At 39.1% G+C, this 16,545-nt stretch overlaps 1 pseudogene; it reads right to left on the bottom strand.

Annotated features, from left to right (window-relative positions):
• Positions 1 to 2,983: 2,983 nt before the first annotated feature.
• Positions 2,984 to 3,906, bottom strand: LOC144250777 (small ribosomal subunit protein uS5 pseudogene; annotated as a pseudogene).
• Between the last annotated feature and the right edge of the window lie 12,639 nt (positions 3,907 to 16,545).

Below are 16,545 nucleotides of genomic sequence, written 5' to 3'. Positions count from 1 at the left end.
TTCTCTTGGGAATGGAAATGTTGGGTCATATGGTAATTCTATGTTTAACTTTTTGAGGAACTGCCAGACTTTTTTCTAAACCAGCTGCATAATTTTACATTACTACCAGCAGTGTATGGCTCCAATTGCTTCACATTTTTGCCAAGACTTGTTATCATCTGACTTTTTGATTCTAGCCATGCTAATGGGTGTAAAGTGGTGGTTCCTTGGTTTTGATTTTTATTTCCTTAATGATTAATTACGTAGAACATCCTTTCATGTGTTTATTAACCATTTGAGCAGGTTACTTCTGTGCATGTTTTTTGAAAAAAAGGTCTATTTGCCTTTTTTTCCATTTAAAAATTGAGTTATCTGTCATTTTGTTATTAAGTTGTAAGGTTTCTTTTAAAAATTTTTTTTTGTAGTTACAGATGGACACAATGCCTTTATTTTACTTTTTACTTTTTTTTTTTTTTTTTTTTAATGTGGTGCTGAGGATCAAACCCAGTGCTTAACACATGCTGGGCAAGCGCTCTGCCGTTGAGCTATAGCCCCAGCCCTGTAAGGATTTTTTTATATATTCTGGGTACAAGTCTCTTATCAGATGTATGATTTACCAATATTTCCCTCCCATTCTGTCTTTTCACTTTCTTTATAGTTTCCTTCAAAGCATGGTTATAATCTTGATGATGTCCAATAAATTTGTTTTTTCCCTTTGTAGGTTGTGCTTTGGGTGTCACATCTAAGAAACTCTTTTTCCTGCTCCATAGTCATGAAGATTTATACTTATGTTTTTATCTTAGCAACTTACAGTTTCAGCTCTTGCTGAAACTACAGATCTTTGGTTCATTTTGAGCTAATTGTATATACCATGGGAGGTCGGAATCCAGTTTTATTCTTTTGTACGTCGATAGCTAGTTGTCCCAGTAGCATTTTGAAAAATGACTATTCTTTCTTCATTGAAATGTCTTGACATCTTTTTTTTTAAGTTGTAGGTAGACAAATGCCTTTATTTTATTTGTTTATTTATTTATTTTTATGTGGTGCTGAGAATCGAACCTAGTGCCTCACCTGCACTAGGTGAGCGCTCTACTGTTGAGCCAAAACCCCAGCCCCTCTTTTTTTTTTTTTTTTTTTAATACCGGTGATCAAACCCAGGGGTCCTTTACCATTAATTTTAGATCACCAGTCTTTTTTATTTTTTATTTTGAGACAGGGCCTTACTAAATTTCTGAGGCTGGCTTTGAATTCGAGATCCTCCTGTCTCAGGCTCCCTAGTCACTGGGATTATAGGCATGTGCCACCATGCCCCACTGCAATATGATGTTTTGATTTTTTGTCATACTGTGTATGTATACATTATAAAATGATTAAGTGAAGCTAATTAACATTTATCACCTCCCATACTTACCATATTTTGTTTTGAGAACATTAAAGAGCTACCCTTTTAGCAATTTTCAAGTATACAATACATTACCATTAACTATAGTCACCACACTGTGCAATAGATCTCTAGAATTTACTCAGCTGATGTAACTGAAATGATGTACCCTTTAACCAACAGCTCCCATCCCCCAATCAGTGCTTGCCAACTGTCAATCTATTCTGTTTTGATGAGTTCAACTTATTTAGATCCTTCAAATATATAAGATGTTTGTATTCCTGGCTATTTCACTCAGCATAATGTCCTCCAGGGTTATCCATGTTGTCACAATGACAGGATATTTTTAAGGACAAAAACCATTCAAACATTATATATACCTATATCTATATATCTTAGCATTCTCATGTTCCTTTCAGCATTATTCACAGTAGCCAAGATATGATATCAACCGAAATGATCCCTGATAGACAAATGGATAATGAAAATGTGATACATACACACACATCTTTTTTTTTTTTAAAGAGAGAGAGAGAATTTTAATATTTATTTTTAGTTTTCGGCGGACACAACATGTTTGTTTGTATGTGGTGCTGAGGATCGAACCCAGGGCGGCACGCATGCCAGGCGAGCATACTACAGCTTGAACCACATCCCCAGCCCCCACACACATCTTTTTGACATACTAATTTCAATTTCTTGGTTATATACCAAGAGGTGGAATTGCTGAATCATTTAGATCATGTATTTCTAATTTTTTGAGAAACCTACATGTATTTTCTATAATTGATATACTAATTTACATTCCCACAAGAGTGTGCAGGTATCCCCTCCCCCAGTACTTACATTTTGTACCCCACCCCTGCCCCCCTCCCTGTTGTGCTGGGGATGGAAACTAGGGCCTCCAACATGCTAAGAATGCACTCCACCACCGAGCTACATCTTCAGCTCCACCTTTTGTCTTTTAGATAAGCTACTCTAACTAGTGTTAGGTGATATATCATTGTGTTTTTCCTCCATAGGTATATTAACTATTAACTGACAATAGCCACAGTGGCCAGTGTGTTGGTGTGCTGGCCTTGGACTCAAACCCCCAGGGGTGGTGAAGCCCTCAACAGGCTTCAATCTTCTTAAGTCACTCTAGGTCTTTGCAGAGCTTGTTGGGGATCCTTGGCAGATCTTGTCTGGATTTTCCATCCTTTCCATCTTTCTGTCTGTTCAAGACCCAGTCTGGGAACTTGCACTGGCATGGATTCTGCATAATGGTGATCACATGTTCCACCTCATCCCCAGTCTTCTGTCCTCTTGGTAAAGTCAATATGTTTTTCTCAACACCACATAAGTGTATCTTTACCTTACCCTCTTTTTTTGGGCGGGGGGTGGGGTACCAGGGATTGAACCCAGGGGCACTCCACCACTGAGCCCCATCCCCAGCCCTTTTTATATTTTATTTAGAGACAGGGTCTCATTGAGTTGCTTAGGGCCTTGCTAAGTTGCTGAGGTTGGCTTTGAACTCTCAATCCCCCTGTCTCAGGCTCCTGAGCCACTGCACCACCACACCCAGTCAGACTTTGCTTTTTAATAGTCTGAAACACTTTATGATGTCCACATTTTTTTTGGGGGGGGTTTCATTTACTTTATTATTTTTGTAAAAACCCTATGTTGTAGCCACAGCTGGAGCCTGGGTCCTCTGTACAGAGACTCTGGTATGGGTTTTCACAAGATGGTCAGTGAATTCCTGATAAGGAGACTTGGTGAACACAGTCTCTTTCCAGAGATCAGGGGTCAAATAGCTGTATGTCTTGGAGATGGCATCAAAGGTGGCCTTGGCAAAATTGCCCAAGGTGGCAGTGCAGCCCCTGGCAGAAGTGTAGCAATCATCAATACCAGCCATCATCAGTAGCTTCTTGGGTACAGGAGCTGAGACGATGCCAGTACCTCTGGGGGCAGGGATGAGCCGTACCAGCACAGAACCACAACGTCCTGTCACCTTGCAAGGGACAGTGTGAGGCTTGCCAATCTTGTTCCCCCAATAGCCTCTCCGCACAGGAACAATGGAGAGCTTGGCCAGGATGATGGCCCCTCGGATAGCAGTTGCTACCTCCTTGGAGCATTTTACTCCCAGTCCAACGTGACCGTTGTAGTCCCCAATAGCCACAAATGCCTTGAATCTGGTCCGCTGGCCAGCACGAGTCTGTTTCTGTACAGGCATGATCTTCAAAACCTCATCCTTGAGTGATGCCCCCAAGAAAAAGTCAATGATCTCAGACTCCTTGATGGGCAAAGAGAAGAGATAGATCTCCTCCAGGGACTTGATCTTCATGTCCTTGACCAGGCGGTCCAGCTTGGTGACCGGGATCCACTCCTTGTCTTCGGCCTTGCCTCCAGGAGCCCCGCGGCCACGGCCCCGCCCCGTCCGAGGCCTCGGAGACCGCTGCCGAAGCCTCCGCGGAAGCCGCCCCGGCCACCCATTCCAGGGGCCCCGGGACCTCCGGGACCTCCCGCTGCACCGGCGTCATCCGCCATTTGGTGTTTTTCCAGAGAAGAAGGTCCACATTTTTTTAAGAGAGAGAGAGGGAGAATTTTTTTAATATTTATTTTCTAGTTCTCGGCGGACACAACATCTTTGTTGGTATGTGGTGCTGAGGATCGAACCCGGGCCGCACGCATGCCAGGCGAGCGCGCTACCGCTTGAGCCACATCCCCAGCCCCCAAATTTTTTATATATGTATTTTTTAGTTGTTGATGGACTTTATTTTATTTATTTATTTATATGTGATGCAGAGAATCGAACCCAGTGCCTCACATATGCCAGACAAGTGCTCTATCACTGAGCCACAACTCCAGCCCCTATGATGTCCAATTTTTTAAAATGTTTTAGTTGTAGTTGGACACAATACCTTCATTTTATTTATTTATTTTCATGTGGTGCTGAAGATCCATCCCAGGGCCTTGCATGTGCTAGGCAAGAGCTCGACCCCTGAACCACAACCCCAGCCCATGATGTCCAAATTTTAAAGAGTTCCTAGGTGGTATGTTTCAATTGATTTTAGTAACTGCTGCTATTTATATGCTTAACAATAAAGCATAATACTTTATATGCATTATAAATACATCATATGCAGCCCGGTGTGGTGGTAATCCCAGCAGTTTGGGAGGCTGAGGCAGGAGGATCACCAGCCTCAGCAGCTTAGCAAGACCCTAAGCAACTTAGTGAGACCCTGTCTCAAAATAAAATATAAAAACGGCTGGGGATGTAGCTCAGTGGTTAATGGTTAAACACCCCTGTGCTAGATCCCCAGTATCAAAAATAAATTAATTAATTAATTTTAAAACTACATTGTATGCATATATAAAAATGTCGCTAATAAACCAATTATTTTGTACAACTAATATGATCTAATAATTATAATAAAAATGGCTTTAAAAAGAATAAATTCATAGAAACTACTACATTTTGCCTGTTAAGTGATATAGACATACTTCTCCTGCTTAAGATAAGGAGGAAAATATATTTATATATCTGAAGACTCGGAATGTAGAATGGGAAAGAGGGTAATCATTGTAGTTGTAGACTACATTAACTGAGTACAACCACAAAATATTTAAAAATGAAATTTTCCTGAAACCTCTGGAGTCACTAAAGGAAAGAGTATTGACAGCAATATTACTTACTTAAGAAAATCTTTATATAATCTAAGCTTTCAGGAGCTCTTAGGCCTTTTACTAGGCCCAGGATTGTGTTGGAGAGGTTATTTTCACTTTGTTTTCTTGGAGCTTATTGGTTAGGCCCTCTGGGTACAGTTATCAGATTGGGGGCAAAGAACTGTGAATAGCCATATTGAACCTATAGGACATGTGAGGCCAGAATTATTAGAACAGATTTCCACTGTTAAAGAAAACATTTAAGAATAATAATGCTCCATTTCACCAGGAATAGTGGCACATGCTTTTAATCTCAGTAACTTGGGAGTTTCAGGCAGGAGAATGGTAAATTCAAGGCTGGCCTAGGCAATTTAGCAACATAGTGAGATCCTGTCTCAAAATAAAAAGGTCTGGGATGTAGCTCACTGGTAAAGCACCTCTGGGATCAGTCCCCATAACAAAAATAAATAAATAAATAAAAATAATAATGCTCCAGGGCACTGGGGCTGTGGCTCAGTGGTAGAGTGCTTACCTAGTACTTGTGAGGCCCTGGGTTCCATCTTCAGCACCACATATAAATAAATAAAATAAAGGTATAAAAATAATAATAGTGCTCCATTTCGTAGTTTAGTGTTCTTTTACGTACAATTTCTAATAAGAATGTATTAGAAAATACTGTGAAGTTTTTTTTTTGGGGGGGGCAATTCTGGAGATCAAACCCACAACCTTGTACATGCTAGGCATGTGCTTTACCACTGAGCCACAAAAAAATTTATATGTCAATAATTTCTGAGCAGAAATAATTTATCTCAGTGATACTCATTTTAATTTTATCATCCCATACATAATATTTTTTAAAAAAAAGAGTAGAAAATTCCCCTGTGACAATTTAAAATCAGTTGATCATGATGGCCATTCCTTCCTCTAGAGATTTCTCACATCCTCCCTTGAATGTATATTTCTTACTTTACCCCCAAATATGTCTCTTCTTTGAGATAGCCTGCAATCTCCCTTGAATGTGTTTCTGCTTTCCTAAATAAATTTGTGGGGCTGGGGATATAGCTCAATTGATAGAGTGCTTACCTCCCATGCACAAGGCCCTGGGTTCAATCCCCAGCACCACAAAAACAAACAAACGAATGATCTTGTGTCTGGAAAAAGAAAAACAAGAAAAATGAGCTATCATGAAACTGTAATTTATTTGAACTAACTGAACATAAAACACAATTTTTGTGGGCTGGTTGTGTAGATCAGTGGTAGAGCACTTGCCTAGCACATACCAGACCATAAGTTCCATCTCTAGTACCTGCCCACACACACAAAGAAGAAAAAAAAAAAAAACTGGATTCTTAATTTTTAAATTACTAGATACCAAACATATAATACCAAGTATCTTTCAACTTCAAGATAGTGTACATCTGGAAACTCGACATCTAGGACACAAATTCCTTCTTTTTTGTCCAGAAGTTATTTACTACCTTTTAAAAAAGAAAATCCTTAGAGAGCTTTTTATTAACAGATCAGGAAATTCGGCCTTGGAGAGCTCAATATACAAGACAAAGGTCATTGGCAGACCTTGAATTTGAAGGAAAGTCTCTTCATTGTCATTTTGCTTTACTTTTCCCTCCCAGAAACTGGGGATTAAACCCAAGGACACTTTACCAGTGAGTAACATCCTACATGCCTTTTTATTTTTATTTTTTAAAAATTTGAGATATGGTCTCGCTAAATTGTTGGGGCTGGTCTCAAACTTGCAATCCTCTCATCTCAGCCTCCTGAGTCACTGGGATTACAGGCGTGCACCACCATGCCTGCCTTGGCTCATTTTGCCTTCTTGAGACAGGATTCCACAAATGGGAAGGAATATGTGCCCATAAACATGTATTCTCAAAATAAATATTCTCTATTTGGCCCTAATATAAAAGTGATCATTTTGTAGGTTCAATCCTTAGTTCCGCAAAAAAAAAAAAAAAAAAAAAAAAAAAAAAGTGATCAGTGTAAAATTATTCAAACAACAAACAACAGTTGTGTGCCGGAAGTAAAGTGAATTCTGGCCACTTCAGTCAAAGGGTAGCTATTTTCCTTAGGCAGATAGGAAGACGTCAGCTTAGTGTAGCCCAGTGCTTAAAGCAGGAAAAAGTCTAATTTCTTGAACTTGTGCTTCTTTCCCATAGCATGGGGAAAGCATTCATTCAAAGTCTATCATTACTGCAGGCCCAAATTTAGAAAGTTATGGCTGTGATATTGCTACTCTTGAAGGAAGACATCACACAGAGCAGTTTTGCAAAATGTTGTGAAATTGAGTGCTATGGAAACAGGACACCACCCGATTCCCCTTTGGAACACATGAGGTAATCATTTGAATTATACCTTTGCAAAGGCATGTTAGAATGCATTTCTTAGATCGCTGTTTGAAACAGTGATTAACATGACCCTTTTGGGGAGGTCTGATCTACTTGTCAGCTGCCTGGAAACACAACAGCTCTAAAAGAGGGCTTATTATACAAGTAATACAACTGAAAAGGCTCGATGCATGCAGAAAGAGGAAGGCAGATTTTCTTCTGCCCTGGTGTGTCTCAGATATTTATTCATTGGGATGGCATTTGCAGTGGCAAATCCCATTTCTCCTTTCACATCCCCTCTGGCTGGCATATGATGATAGCATTAGAGCTGATGCCACTTGGCTGATCATGCATTGCTGATCACCATTCAAGGCAACCAGAAGAGACAAAAGAGAAGGCCTAGTAGTCCCCAGAGTAGTAATGTGAGGGGGAATTGCTGATTTTAACCGTTTTCAGATTGCATTCTGTTTCTAAACAATACCAAAATATGTTACTTTCCTTTTATTCTTATATGTTGTTAGATGGGATGCAGCCATTGTTTATGAACGGCTTAAAAAGCTGCTTCTTCTACCTCTCTACCACCTGCCACTCTTTCAGCACCCATCCTAATTACCACAGTCTTCTTTAGTATCCTCGCTTTGGTGCTACTCTATGCTTCTAATTTCAATATGATAGGGTTATGAGATTGATCACACTTGTAACATCAGGTGCCAGAAAAATGAGAAAAGAAGCCAAAAATCTTATTTATAGATACTGCTTGTATTCTGTGGGTTCCTTATGGTTTTACTATACACACTATTGCTTCATGTTTAGAATTCACTTGACTTCATTTAGAATTCATTGCTTGATACTATAAGGTATATGAAAGACATGATTAGACATTTTTTTCCCTTTACTAGTCCCCCAGTTTAAAGAGATAAATACTCATGTGGAAGGGTGTGAGTTTAAAGACAGGGTCAGGACAAAGTTTAGACCTGATTCCTCACTGACTGGAGTTTCTGTTAAAAGTTCATAAAAGCGCTAAATCTTGGCTGGGTGCAGTGGTACACTCTTGTAATCTCAGCGGCTTCAGAAGCTGAGGCATGAAGATCATGAGTTCAAAGCCAGCCTCAGTAACTTAATAAGGCCCTAAGCAACTCAGTGAGACCCTGTTTCTAAATAAAATACAAAATATAGGGGATGTGGCTCAGTGGTCAAGTGCCCCTGAGTTCAATCCCCAGAACCCCCCCCCAAAAAAAGTGCTAAGTCTTCAGAATGTTCTGGAAGGAATCAATGAATTTATGAGAAAATGAAAAAAAAATCTTCTGTACAGAGTTCCGTCTTGAATGTTTTGCTACTTCTAGGAAATAATTATATTATAATCTAATACTTAATATTAAGTCATGATTTATAAAAGATATCTAAATATGAAACTTGGACTCACATAATATCCCTGCTCTTTTCACAAAATTCAGGCATTGTTCTAGAAGATCAATGCAGTAACAAACAAGATGAACCAACCTCTGCTCTCATGGAGCTTACAATCTAGTGAAAAATGCAACTCAGATGAACTCTACAATATAAATAAAAGTAGGTAGCTGATATTATTATATCGATTTAATGAAGAGAAAACTGATTGTGAGAGGAGGCAGTTAAGGATACTAATGCCAGCCTTTTGCCATTCAGGCCTAGAACAACCTGGTTGGAGCAGAGAGTTTTCTTGGAGCTACAACAGGAAACAATGTTGCAAAGATTGGGCATATCCTACAGATGCTCCAGGCATGTGGTGCCTACTAATCACATTGCTGCACAGAGCACTTGAAATATGGCTTTTCCAAAGTTTGATGGGCTACACTAGATTGCAAAGAGTTTATCCCCCTAAAAAAGAGTACAAAATAATTCTTGAGGGCTGGGGCTCAGGGGTAGAGCACTTGCCTAGCATGTGTGAGTCACTGGATTTGATCCTCAGCACCACATAAAATATAAATAAATAAAATAAAGTTGTTGGGTCCATCTACAACTAAGAATAAATTATTTTAAAAAAATAATTCTTGAATTGATTACATGTGAAAATTGTAATATTTTGCTGTAGATCAAATAATTTCATTTTTATACTGTTATTGTAAGATGTTGATGGAGGGAAACAGGGTGAAGGATGTAAGAAGCTCTGTGAATTACTTTGTAACTTTTTTGTAAATCTTCAATTACTTTCTTTTTTTGGTGGGGGTACAAGGAGTTGAACTCAGGGGCACTCAACCACTGAGCCACATCCCCAGCCCTATTTTGTATTTTATTTAGAGACAGGGTCTCACTGAGTTGCTTAGTGCCTCACTAAATTCCTGAGGCTGGCTTTGAACTCCTGATCCTCCTGCCTCAGCCTCCCAAGCCTCTGGGATTATAGGCATGCACCAGTGAGCCTGGACAATTATTTCAAAATGTTAAGAAAATATATTAATTCATCATCACAATTATACCATTTCTGTCAGATTAGCCACAATTCTCCCAACCTCTCAGGCGAAAAGTTATGAAATCCCGATCAATTCTATTTTCTTCAATACTTTCTGTATCCAGAAAATGATAAAGACCTCTTGGTACTACTTCCTTTTACCAAGGCTTTGCCTTCAGATCACCCCCCAGGCCATAACTAGACTCACTTTCAAAAAACAAAAAACAAAAAACAATTCAGCCACATGCCTGTAATACCAGTGGTTTGGGAGCCTAAGGCAGGAGGGTCACAAGTTCAGGCCAAACTGGGCAAGTTAGTGAGGCCCTAAGCAACTTAGTGAGACCCTGTCCAAAATTTTAAAAAATAAAATAAAAAGAGATGGGGATATAGCTCAGTGGTAAAGTGTCCCTGGTTAAATCCCCAGCACCTAATAAATAAATAAAAATAAAATCAATCTCAGCTTTCTGTTCAAGGAAGAAGCACCCTAGCCCCAATCAGTGGGGCAAGTGTAATAGGAACATGTTGTAGTAAGAACTTTAAGCAAATCTGTAAAAACAAAAACAAAAAACAGCTTTAAACCTGGCTCAGGAGGCTGAGACAGGAGGATCACAAGTTCAAAGCCAGCCTCAGCAAAAGTGAGGTGCTAAGCAACTCGATGAGACCCTGTCTCTAAATAAAATACAAAATAGGGCTGAGGATGTGGCTCAGTGGTCAAGTGCCCAATCCCTGGTACCCAAAACAAAACAAGAAAGTACTTTAGAACTGGGGTTGTGTCTCAGTGGTTAAGCACTTGTCTAGCATGTGTAAAGCACTGGGTTCAATCCCCAGTACCATATAAAAATAAATTAATAAAATATAGATCCATCAACAACTAAATATATATATTAAAAAAAAACCAAATGGCTTTAAATGGCTACCCAGAGTGAAGCACTCCTTTGCTTTGATTTCTAGACCAGCTCTTTCCAATAGAAGCATACGGCAAGCTAATATATAATTTTAAATTTTCCAGCAGCCCTACTTTATTATTTTTTTAATTTTATTAGTTGTTGATGGACCTTTATTTATTTCCAAAAACAAAAAAACAATTCAGCCACATACCTGTAACACCAGTGGTTTGGGAGCCTGAGGCAGGAGGATCACAAGTTCAGGCCAAACTGGGCAAGTTAGTGAGGCCCTAAGCAACTTAGTGAGACCCTGTGGTCCTGAGGATTGAACCCAGTGCTTCACACGTGCTAGGCAAGCGCTCTACAAATGAGCCACAACCCCCAACCCATGATGTCTAGAATTATTGGCCATTAAATAGTAAAAAGAAACAGATGAAATTTGTATTTTACATATTCTTTTTTTTTCTTTTCTCAGTACCAGGGATTGAACCTGAGGGCATTTAACCACTGAGCTACATCCCTAGCCCTTTTTATGTGTTTTTTTTTTTTTTTTTTTTTTTTTTTTTAATTTTGAGACAGGGTCTCTTGCTAAGTTCCTGAGACTAGTTCTGATACATTCTTCTTCTTTTTTTTTTTAATGTTATCTCTTCAAAATCTGGTGTGTATTTTATGTTTAGAGCATATCTCAATTTTGACTGTCCACGTTTCAAGTGCTCAATAGCCACACACAGCTAGGAACCATTGTTGGGGCCCAAACCCAACAGCCTCAAGTATGATGCCTTGGTATGTGGAATATGAGAATCTGAACCTAGATATATGTGGACACGAATATGATGAGTTATACCAAGGTATCCAAAAGATCAACCCAAAAGGCAGTATTACCTGTTTCTCTGTCTAGAACAAAGACATCATTACAGAGCTGACAGTGTAGGGTGCTTGCTTTAGCATATGTAAGGTCTTAGTTTCTATCCCAGCACTGCAAAACAAAAGAAGGGTAGAAAGGAATAGTTATGTAAATGTGGAGAGCAGCTTATTATTGCTGTCAATAGATTCTTAATTTTTGCCTCCCTTGCTAAACAGATTTAGGATAGAGATAATACCCTCCTTCCAGATGTTATCATTGCAAAATCCATTTTCTGGACTCCAGAATCAATGATCTTTTTCTTTTTCTTTTCTTTTCTTTTTTTTTTTTTTTTTTTGGTGTGTTACTAGGGATTGACCCCAGGGCCTCAGATACACTAGACAAGTACCTTCTGCTAAGCTACATACCCAGTGGCACTCACCTTTTGTGTGTGTGTGGCCTTAAAATGAGCATTATCTATACCCTAACTTTGCCCATTGGGAGGGGTACTGGGGATTGAACTCAGAAGCACTCAACCACTGAGCCACATCCCCAACCCTATTTTGTGTTTTATTTAGAGACAGAGTCTCACTGAGTTGCTTAGGGCCTTGCTAAGTTGCTGAGGCTGGCTTTGAACTCATGATCCTTCTGTCTCAGCTTCCAGACCACTGGTATAACCAATGTGATCCTGCAATCTGTACACGTGGAAAAATGAGAATTCATACCCCATTTGAAACAAATGTATGATATGTCAAGTTCATTGTATTGTCTCGAACAAATGATGAAAAATAAAATTTTTTTTTAAAAAAAGAGTGATAACAGATGGGTCTGGAGATATAGGTCAGTTGGTAGAGTGCTTTGCCTTGCATGCACAAGGCCCTGGGTTCAATCCCCAGCATCTCCCCACCAAAAAGAGTGATACAGATTATAGACTTGGGTGATGGGGGTGTAGATCAATAGCAGAGTACTTGCCTAGCATGCTTAAGGCCCAGCACCATACACACACAAAAATTACCAACTCAGGTGCCCTCATTCATTAGGTAGTGCCACATAAGCATGTATTAGATGATACACTCTAGGAAACCCATTTGAGTATCACAACTCTAAGTTATTTTCAGTGCTGAGAACTCTTTTTCCATGCTTTGGAACTTATGAATTGCAAAAGACAGTCCTAAATTGTTCTATGGTAATAGAACAGGAATTCAGTATCCCTATACAGCAACAGAAGTATTCCAATCAGAAGTGAATAGCTTCATCTTTATTATATCCCCAAATTGTCATTCTTTTTTTGTGTGTGTGTGGTGCTGGAGATTGAACCCAGGGCCTTGTGCATATGAGGCAAGCATTCTACCAACTGAGCTATATCCCCAGCCCCCAAATGTCAACTGCCCATAAAGGAGGAATATGTCAACTGCCTATAAGGGAGGAACACATATGATGATGGGTGAAAAACACTGGTTCTACATAAATCGAGATGGTCTAATCTATATATTTAAAAGAAAACATTGACATTCTCTACCAAATAAATGAGGCTGAACCGTGTGTGTGTTGGGGGTGGGGGGGTGATGCTGAGGATTAAACCCAGGATCTTCCACATGCTAGGCACCGCTGTACCACTGAGCTACATCCACAGCCCTGAGACTGGACCATTTTATTGGTCTGACCCAGTCTCAGGACTGAGAAACCGATTTAATGGGATATACAGAAACATGCCTAGGTTTGTTCTTTTCTGATTTTTCTTTCTCATTCTAATCTGTTTTCTTCCTTTGCAAATTCCTTACCATTCATTTTACCAACACCGCCAGCAGTTCAGCTCTTAATTTTTTATTATTATTAATATTATTATTATTATTATTATTTTGTAGTACTGGGAACAGAAACCAGGGCTTCACACATTCTAGGCAAGTACTCTCTCACTAAGGTACATTCCTAGCCCTGGAATTTCTGTTTATTTTCAGACAGGAAAAATGTTAGGGTATAGAATAAGAAAACACACAATATAGTGCCTTGGCATGCTAAATTCTTCAAATGGAAAGCAAGGAACTCAAAATCAAGATCTTTTTTACCTCCTTCTGCCCTTCTTTCTCTTGCTCCCTTTTCTCCCCCAAGGTACACCACAGAAACTAGAATCCTGCTTCCCCAAATAGGTGATGGAAAGTCGAACCCCTCTACTCCAAAGCCAGCCCTAAAACTTTTTTTTTTTTTTTAGATGTTGGTGGACCCTTATTCATTTATTTTTCTGTGGTGCTGAGGATTGAACCCAGTGCCTCACACATGCTAGGCAAGTGCTTTACCACTGAGCTACAACCCCAGCCCAAACCCTGCCTGACCCTTTATGTGTAAGAGCTGACCATATCTCTGACTTAATCTTGTTTGGTATGAAGTCATAAGATGGATCATGCCTCAAAAGGCATCCCGACCTACCCAGCAGGAAGGAATAACACAGAAAGCAACAGGAATCTGAACAGACAGGCCTTGCTGAGTTTCCCCTCCTCAGTCTATTACATTAGATCAGATCCTTTTGTCTAATCATTTTTATAAGGTTGTCCATTTTTCACCAAACCTAACTTAAACAATAGTCAGTTTTCCTTGAGTCTTCGGGTCTTCATTTCTGAAGGGTCCTGTGTCATATAAAACTTTGATTAAGTAAATTTTCAGATAGGATCTCCTTGTGTTGCCCTTCTGGCCTAGAAGTTGAGGACCTTCTTGCCTCATCTTCCTGAGTAACTGGAATTACAGGCGTGCACTATCATGCCCAACTTGATTCAATACATTTGTTATGCCTTTCTCCTGATAATCTTTGTCAGTAATTTATTTCAGACCTAGCCAGTGTTGGGGAAACTTTTCCTCCCCTATACCATTTGTATTGGATGGAGCAAATTTGTGGTCCAAAATCCAATATAGGAACCAGTATTGAATTTGGTTGTTTTGTCTCTTTGGTCTCCAATTTGGGACAGATATATTAATTTCTTAGTTAACTGAGGCAGAGTGACTTGAGGCTGAGAGGTAGTTAAAGACCATGAAGTCTGGGAAAGAGGGAAACACCCATATTAATATTCTATAGAAGTTGGTTTAGTCAGGAGTGGAAGGATAGCTCAGTGTTAGAGTGCTTTCCTAGCTTGTGACAGGCCCTGGGTTCAATTTCCCAGCACAATCTAAGAAAAGGATTTGGTATACTTGTGACAGTCAAAATTAGTTAACTTTGGCTGGTTGTGGTGGCACCTGCCTATAATCCCAGTGGCTCTGGAGGCTTGAGGCAAGATGATCGCAGGTTCGAAGCCAGCCTCTGCAACTTAGCAAGACCCTAAGCAACTCAATGTCTCTAAATTACAAAATAGGTCTGGGTATGTGGCTCATTGGTGAGTGCCTCTGAGTTCAATCCCCAATACCCCTCCCCCACAAAAAAATTTGGTTAACTTTGTTACTAACATCAGCTCTTTGGATATCTATAGTACATTTAAAAATTGTGTACACATGGGGCTGAGGATATAGCTCAGTTGGTACAGTGCTTGCCTTACTTGCACAAGGCCCTGAGTTCAATCCTCAGCATCACCAAAAAAAAAAAAAAATTATGCACACATAAATTAGGGACTGAATTCAACAGTAATAACTTTCTTTTACTTCTAATAATATTTTAAAAGTATTGATCAAGGGATGGTGTTGTGGCTTAGCAATACAGTGCCTAGCATGCATAAGGCCCTGGGTTTGACTCCCAGAACTATAAAAAAAAATAAAGATTTTTTGTTGTTGTTGACAAAATTATATTATTATATTGTGTGAACGTGCAAGTATTCCACTATTCTGTATGGGTATAATGAACCAATTTAAAATATTTCAAAGGAAAAAAAAAGAGTTGAAAGAAATAAACAAACTTGTAGTTAAAATGTCATTTCCTTGGGCTGGGGTTGTGGCTCAGTGGTAGAGCACTTGCTTAGCATGTATGAGGAACTGGGTTCAATCCTCAACCACATATAAATAAGTAAATAGGAGAGAGATAGATATGTTTCATACTACATACCCATAAAAATGGCTAATGTTTTAAAAACATATCCTTTCCTCCTCCTCTTCTCTGCCCTTTCCTGCCTTTACCTTTCCCTTCTTTCTTCTGTGTGACGGATATCCCCCTCCTTTCTTTAGGTTGGCCATTGGGTTTGTTTAAAATTTATTGAGCATGTACTTTTTTCTTTGGAAATAATTAAAACTGCCAACAAGCTATCTTAATTCTCTCATGTTGTTAGGTAAATATTTACTAGGAAATGAAATCAAAATATGTGAATATTTTTCTTATGTAAAGTCAGTGATGCTTGTCACTGCTATTAGATTTATATTTGTGTAAGAGACTAGAAACTACTATTGAGATTCTTAAATTCTCATATCAGTCTTTCCTGGATTCTACCTATCTGTAGGTGTGCTAAAATACCTCAAGCACTGGAATTAATTTAAATGTCAGGTTCTAATTGACAGGGATGATTTAGTGAAAAATTTTTACTGTCTTTTTCAGGGAAAGAAGCTTGACTTTCCTCTGAACTTTATTTACCCTTGTCTTTTTTTTAAAAAAATGTAGTGAGAAAGTCTTGGTGTCAGCTAACAAAAAAATGACTTCAGATTTACATTCTTTTGCCAGTGGAATAAATGAACAAAATTTGCAACTGAAAAGGAAGTTTACACCTTTTGTTGTTTTTGTCCACAGAAATCCTATTATGCTTCTGACCTAGCTGTAAGGAATGTGCAAACAAGTATTAGATCAATGACATGTCTTTGCAGTTTCTTTTCTCTGGTTGTTTAAAACTGAATATTTAAACCTTATATTCCCCACACCTATGTCACTAGTATGCTTACACCCTACTACATACGTCATTGCTAAAGGAAATCTTTCAGGCTCAAGTTCTAAGAGCACAAAAACCTAGCCTAGGGCATCAGCAGTGTCCTGCCAAGGTGTTTGCAATTAAGCAGCCCAAGCTCACTGGTGGCTTTGATATTAGGACTTGGAACTAGAATTTCAAATTTTTTTCTGTATTCTACCACACCTGATGACAGCCTCCAAAGGA

This window comes from Urocitellus parryii, chromosome X, assembly GCF_045843805.1.
Source record: "Urocitellus parryii isolate mUroPar1 chromosome X, mUroPar1.hap1, whole genome shotgun sequence".
NCBI classification, from domain to species: domain Eukaryota; kingdom Metazoa; phylum Chordata; class Mammalia; order Rodentia; family Sciuridae; genus Urocitellus; species Urocitellus parryii.
This window is presented reverse-complemented; position numbering and strand designations above follow the sequence as displayed.